At 38.2% G+C, this 6,693-nt stretch overlaps 1 protein-coding gene across 4 annotated transcripts in view; it reads left to right on the top strand.

The window, feature by feature from the left end:
• Window positions 1-6,693, top strand: part of SLC39A9 (solute carrier family 39 member 9) — a 66,975-nt gene that overhangs the window by 1,360 nt on the left and 58,922 nt on the right. The gene's annotated exons all lie outside the window — the stretch shown is intronic.

The following is a 6,693-nucleotide window of genomic DNA, read 5'->3' as shown; positions in this document are numbered from 1 at the left end:
CTGGAGTATTCCGTAAGCAATTCCCTAGAATCGCTTACAAAAATTTAAGGTTCTGTGCGTTTACCTGGAGAACGGCACCATAACATTTCTTTTGATTATCAGAGGTTTCATGGAATCAAGGTTCCAGATTGTTATCAACAAAATAAACGGAGGGCTGGGCGCGGTGACTCACGCCTGTAATCTCAGCACTTTGGGAGGCTGAGGTGGAAGGATCGCTTGGGCCCAGGAGTTCTAGACCAGCCTGGGCAACGTGGCAAGACCCTGTCCCTACAAAAATTTAAGAATTACCCAAGTGGTGGTGTGCTTCTGTGGTCCCAGCTACTTGGGAGGTTGAAGCAGGAGGATCTCTTGACCCCAGGTAGTTGAGGCTGCAGTGAGCCATGTTTGGGCCACTGCACTGCAGCCTGGACAGCAGAGTGAGATCCTGTCTCAAAAAAAAAAAAAAATAGAAAAAAAGATGGAGAAAGTTATTTGTCCTCATGAACTGAAATCAATATGGTAACTTCTCTTTGAGAAAGTCAAACGCACCTTTCTGAGGAAAGCTATTTTGTTTTGTTTTTTGGATGCCTGTACTAGAATGAATGTAAGAAAAAACTAAATTAGATTGTTCTTAACTCACATTTCCTTTTAAAGAAGGGAAGCCTTGGAATTGATATTCTGAAGTTGTTTCAATCTATTTGCTTAGCAATTAATTTTTGGTTAATATGTTTTGACATTTTCGTTAATTTGATTGGCATTCCTTGAACAAACATTAAGCGAGGGTCCCAGGAAGATGGGTAATGAAAGCACTGTTCAATGAACATGCCAATAGGTCCTTTAGGTAGGCATAAAGAATTCACGAAGTGCACAGTGTTCAAAGATTTTGGGGGAAAATCTACTACAAGATTTCATGAGTTTGTCCTAGAGTTCAGCAATAAAATAGGCCCCAGTTTCAATGCCATTCCTGAAAGTACTTTGAAAGGAGGCCTGAAGTAGACAGGAGAAGTATAAATGAAATATTAAGTACACCTTGAAGAAACCTGAGGAAGAGGAGATATTACAGGTGTAAATAGCCTGTGGGCGGGAAAGAAGGTGGGACAAGATATTGTCAGTTTGAGGAAAAGTAAAGCCCATAGCCAGATGGAACAGAGGCTTAAATTGTTGCTGCTCTTTTTCTGTTTCCTTTTTAATCTGTACCCCTCAGCATCTAATGATAACATTTTTAAAAATTATGTGCATTACCTAACTTCACTTAAAAAACTCAAGCTCGGTGTGTTGGCGCGCGCCTATAGTCGTAGCTACTCAAGAGGATAAGGTGGGAGGATTGTTTGAACCCAGGAGTTGGCCTGGGCAACATTGAGACTCCTTCTCTTAAAAAAAAAAAAAAAAGAAAGAAAGAAAAAAGAAAAGAAAAGAAAAATCATTGACATAGATGAGGAAACAGAGACTGGATAGGTTCATGAAGTTTATTAGAATCAGAAGAGAGGTATTTTTTCAGTCTAGCTTTTCTAACTCAGACCAGTTCATAGCCACTAAGCATTTTGGCAAAGATACAAGGTACATATACATGGTAGCCTGTGTGTGGAATGCAGCCTGCAGGCTGTTCCGTTAGCAGAAAGTTTATTATTGTTGTTCTTTACCAGTATCTCCTCAAGGCAAAGGTTGGGTCGGGCTGAGTAGCAGCTGTTAGGCACAGTCCTCCTTGCCCTTGAAGCCTGTTTCACTTATTTGGGTTACCTGCCTGCCCAGTACTTTGTGAACCTGCTGTGTTTCCTTTGACATTACCGTATTTTCTTATAATTATATTAGAATTGAATTGACATTAGTAGGGCCGACATGTGTGAGATTTGGCTGGTTTGTATATTTTTAAACTTATTGAAGTAATATTTATGAATAATTATAATTCTGATAAGCAACCAGTAGAACTTTTTATTTCTATAAAATGCTTATAACTTTACCAATTTCAGTATTTTTTCAAACTTCTTTGAATGATTATTGCAATATGTAGATATATACTATTTCCTTTTTCACTGGAAGGAAATGTTTACAGGAGTGGTGTTATTAACTGGGTCATTATAATATAATTAGTATGTCATGTCATTTGTGGCTTTCTTAAATTGACGGTCAAGTGGTCTTTTCCAGCTGTAGGTCTTAAAATGCTGTAAATCAGCATTCATAATATCTGTTTATTATTAGAGTAGATGCAATGCATTTTGAGCTATTAGAATAAAAAATGAAAGTTATGTATAACTTAAAGACATCTTAGAATTCAGCTAAGATTTCTGTCTCCTAGAAACTAAATATTTTTTCTAGGTAAAATATGCCATTATGATGGACCAATGTTATAATGAAACTAGTGAGATGGTAAATTTGTAAAAGTAAATTTCATTCATGGGGGACTGGAAAGCACAATTTCTTTTCTTAGAAAATAATTCCCCAAACTCCTACACTGGATAAACGACTTGCCTTTTTAAGGAAGTCTGGCTTTCTTAGAGACTATTATTATTATTTTACAGTTCACTTTCATTTACATCAGGGGTGTCCAATCTTTTGGCTTTCCTGGGCCACCCAGAAGAAGAATTATCTCAAACCACATACAAAATACACGAACACTAAGAGAGCTGATGAACTTAAAAAAAAAAAAATGCAAAAAACCTTCATAATGTTTTAAAAAAGTGTATGAATTGTTGTAAGGCTTCATTCAAAGCGCTGCTGGGTTGCCTGCGGCCCACGAGCCATGAGTTGGACAAGCTTGATTTACGTGAAAAGATATGCTTTTTATTCATGTTTTTAATCTTGCTGCTGCTTTCTCATTCTGTACTTTTTCTTAAGAATTTCTCAGAACAGGAATAAAAGTCAGATGATCAATTATGGCAAGATTAGTATTTAAAAACAAGTTAAAATCAGGTAGTCTGAAATTGCAGTAGTGGTGGGGTCGGTCTACCTGCCAGATGTGACCACCAAGAGGTTTATGTGACATTGATTTCTCTGTCAGTTTCTCTTCACCCCAAAACTACCTTTCTTGATACTTTTGTGGCCTTCTTCCTTGCGCTTTGACCTGGCAACTGTACCTTCATGCCTTAAAAATTTATAAAACAAAGGGAAAAAAATCTGATTCTCAAATGCAATTGTAAGTAACTATGATAATCAGGATGTTAATTTTTTCAGTATATGGGAAAGAGAAACACTTTTAACTTTTAAAGAAGGCCAGCCAGGTGCGGTAGCTCATGCCTGTAATCCCAGCACTTTGGGAGGCTGAGGCAGGCAGATCACTTGAGGTCAGGAGTTCGAGATCAGCCTGGCCAACATGGCGAAACCCCGTCTCTACTAAAAATACAAAAATTAGCTGAGTGTGGTGGCACGCGCCTGTAATCCTAGGAGGCTGAGGCAGGAGAATTGCTTGAACCCAGGAGGCGGAGGTTGTAGTGAGCCGAGATCCCGCCATTGCACTCCAGCCTGGGGAACAAGAGCGAAACTTCATCTCAGAAAAAAATAAAAAAATAAAGAATAAAAAAAAGCAAAGGAGGCCAAAGCATGCTTTATACAAATTAAGTCCTGTTTGGTAAGGGAGTGAGACACACTGGTTTACAGTTAACACTGTCTTATGTTTTTTCAATTGAATTGCTAATGAGTAGTTTTCTTTCGCTCTAAATAACAATGTTACATAAGTAGGTTGAGAGCCTATATTACCTACTATAAACTGGGTGCTGCTCCAGTTGATAAATGGAGCTGATACAAAAACAGATGGCCCAAGTGGAATTTCAGATTGCTTGTCTGAGGGTTGTTACTCACCTGAGTATGTCTCCTCTTTGTCACAGAGCTGGTAACAGAGAGCAAGCTGTTTTTGGCTCGGAGCTCTACAGCAGTATTCCTCAAACTGCCTGGTAAAGGATCAGTTTTTGTTTTTAATTTTTATTTCAATCCATACCAATACACTTATAAAAATGAAATAGTAGGAAAATGAAGTAAAAAAAGGCAGAGAATACAAGCCCAAATGTATTGTCGTTCAATTCAACAGATAAAAAATTACTACTATAATTGTAATAATCATATTGCTCTAAAAATTTCTGAAGGCTTTATCTCAGTTTCCATACTTTTCTTATTGCAGTCCAGTTTGAGTTATAATGCCACACTTTTCATGTATTAAAACAGTAAAGCAGGCCAAGCATAGTGGCTCACGCCTGTAATCCCAGCACTTTAGGAGGCCGAGGCAGGCGAATCACCTGAGATCGGGAGTTCGAGACCAGCCTGACCAACACAGAGAAACCCCGTCTCTACTGAAAATGCAAAATTAGTTGGGCATGGTGACGTATGCCTGTAATCCCAGCTACTTGGGTGGCTGAGGCAGGAGAATCATTTGAACCTGGGAGGCGGAGGTTGCAGTGAACCAAGATTGTGCCATTGCACTCCAACCTGGGCGGCAAGAGCGAAACTCCCTCTCAAAAAAACAAAAAAAACCTAGCAAAGGTGAGTGTAGTGGCACACACCAGTTAGTCCCAGCTACTCCAAATGCTGATGTGGAAGGATCACTTGAGCCCAAGAGTTCAGGGTTGCAGTGAGCTATGAGTGTGCCTGTGAATAGCCACTGGCAACATAGGGAGACCTACTCCCTAAAATAACCAACAGCATAAATCCGTAAGTTGGCAGATCAAGGTAGTGCTATTCTTAGGGTGATTTTACAGTTGAATATGATTAATAATGCGCTAATTTCAAAAGGGACTGTCTGAGAGTATCATTCAGAATCAGTGTTACTACTTGAACAAGCTATTAAAATCCAAGTCTCTTCTGTTAAATGACCTTCTAGAATTGTTGTGAGGTTGAAATAATATAAGCACAGGCTTAACACTATGTCTAGAACATAATAAAAACTTTCAAAAATGTTGAGGCAGATTCTCAATACTGATTAGAAAAACTTTTAAAGATTTTCATTTTTATAACTTTGTTCTAATTTATAATTGTTAAACCTTTTATTTGGAAACAGACTTAATAATGGTAAAGCTCCTCCCCCTCCTCCCCTTCTCAGTCATGGAAACTTCTCGGCAATTTTTTTGGAATCCGAAGGTCTTATTTTGGGGTTTGGTTTGCATTACTATTTACCATTCTATTTGGAGAGGCCAGAGCTTTTCCTCTACCCTCCCTGCTTTATAGTATTTTTCTTAGTATTTAACTTTCTTTTCTTCATTATATTTACTCTTATTTTAAGCTTTGTTTTGTTCTTTCATGTTTTAAAGTTTTGTGTCTGTATTAGTCCATTTTCGTACTGCTAATAAAGACGTACCTGAGACTGGGTAATTTATAAAGGAAAGAAGTTTAATTGACTCACAATTCAGCATAGCTGGGGAGGCCTAAGGAAACTTACAATCATGGCAGAAGAGGAGGCAAACACATCCTTCTTCATGGGGTGGCAGGATGGAGAAGTACTGAGCAAAATAGGGAAAGCCCCTTATAAAACCGTCAGCTCTCATGAGAACTCACTATCACAAGAACAGCGTGAGGGTAACCATCCCCATGATTGAATTACCTCCCACCAGGTCCCTCACATGGGAACTGCAACTCAAGATGAGATTTGGGTGGGGACCCAACCAAGCCATATCCGTGTCTGATTATAATAACTGACTCATTCATAATAAGTCTCTTTAGGGGTTTGAGTTACCCTCACATCAAAGGTTTATTGTGTCTGAAGAACAAATTTGTTCAGTATGCTTCTGCCTCTATAATAGGTTCTCTTTGATGTAGATTTAGCAAAGTTACATTTTTAAGGACTTTTGTGTTGTCTGGTACATTGCTCTTACCCTCTTATGGTAATACAAGAGATTTTATACCTGTTTGGAATTTCATTTGTAAATTCTAAGATTTGGGCCAGGCGTAGTGGCTTATACCTGTAATTCCAGTGCTTTAGGAGGCTGAAGTTGGAAAACTGCTTGAGGCCAGGAGTTTGAGACCAACCTGGGCAACAAGTGAGACCCTGTCTCAGATGAATGAACGTAAATTATAAGATTTTAAACTTTGCAATCTCAGTAAATTTATCATATCTGGAAAGAAATCATCAGCTTGTCTTTTCTCAGATTGAACTACAGATTATTGTTTCATAAGGACCTTTGATAAAACTAAGTTTGGATCAGATAAAATGCGGATACAATATGATTCAGTATTGTTTTCCTGAAAAACTTTGTTTTCTCCAGGATACTATATTGACAAACATAATTAAGACTTATCTGCATAATAATATTAATAATGTTTATTGAGCTCTTTCTGTGTACCAGGCACTGATGTACACTATCTAATTAGTCCTCAGGACAAGACTATGAGATACTGCTAAACCTCACTTTACAAATGAACAAGCTCAGGCTTGGAGAGGTCACAGACTGTGGTAGAGGTGTGATTTGGAACTAAGTCATTTTGATTCCTATTGCCAGATCAATCACTTGACTACTAAATGTTGCCTTTCCTAATGAACGCTGTGTGGAGAAGGAATGAAAATAGGATCTATCTAAATTGATGCCTTTAGCTCCCCAAATTAGGAACATCTTTCATACTTTCCACAGTATGTCTCATGCTTTCTGCCTAGTCAATGGAGTAGAACTTGAGACTCCAGAGGTAAACAATCTCCAAATACCATTGAAACCTGTAAGAAGTAAGTTAATATGTCTTAGATGCCCTTTAAATTAACACCTGACAATTTGGCATCTGAATTAGTTCCCGTTGTGAACTATC

This window comes from Trachypithecus francoisi, unplaced genomic scaffold (genome assembly GCF_009764315.1).
Source record: "Trachypithecus francoisi isolate TF-2019V2 unplaced genomic scaffold, Tfra_2.0 Lachesis_group3, whole genome shotgun sequence".
NCBI classification, from domain to species: Eukaryota; Metazoa; Chordata; class Mammalia; order Primates; family Cercopithecidae; genus Trachypithecus; species Trachypithecus francoisi.
The sequence above is the reverse complement of the archived record's forward strand: the minus strand, read 5'-3'. Positions and strand labels throughout refer to the sequence as shown.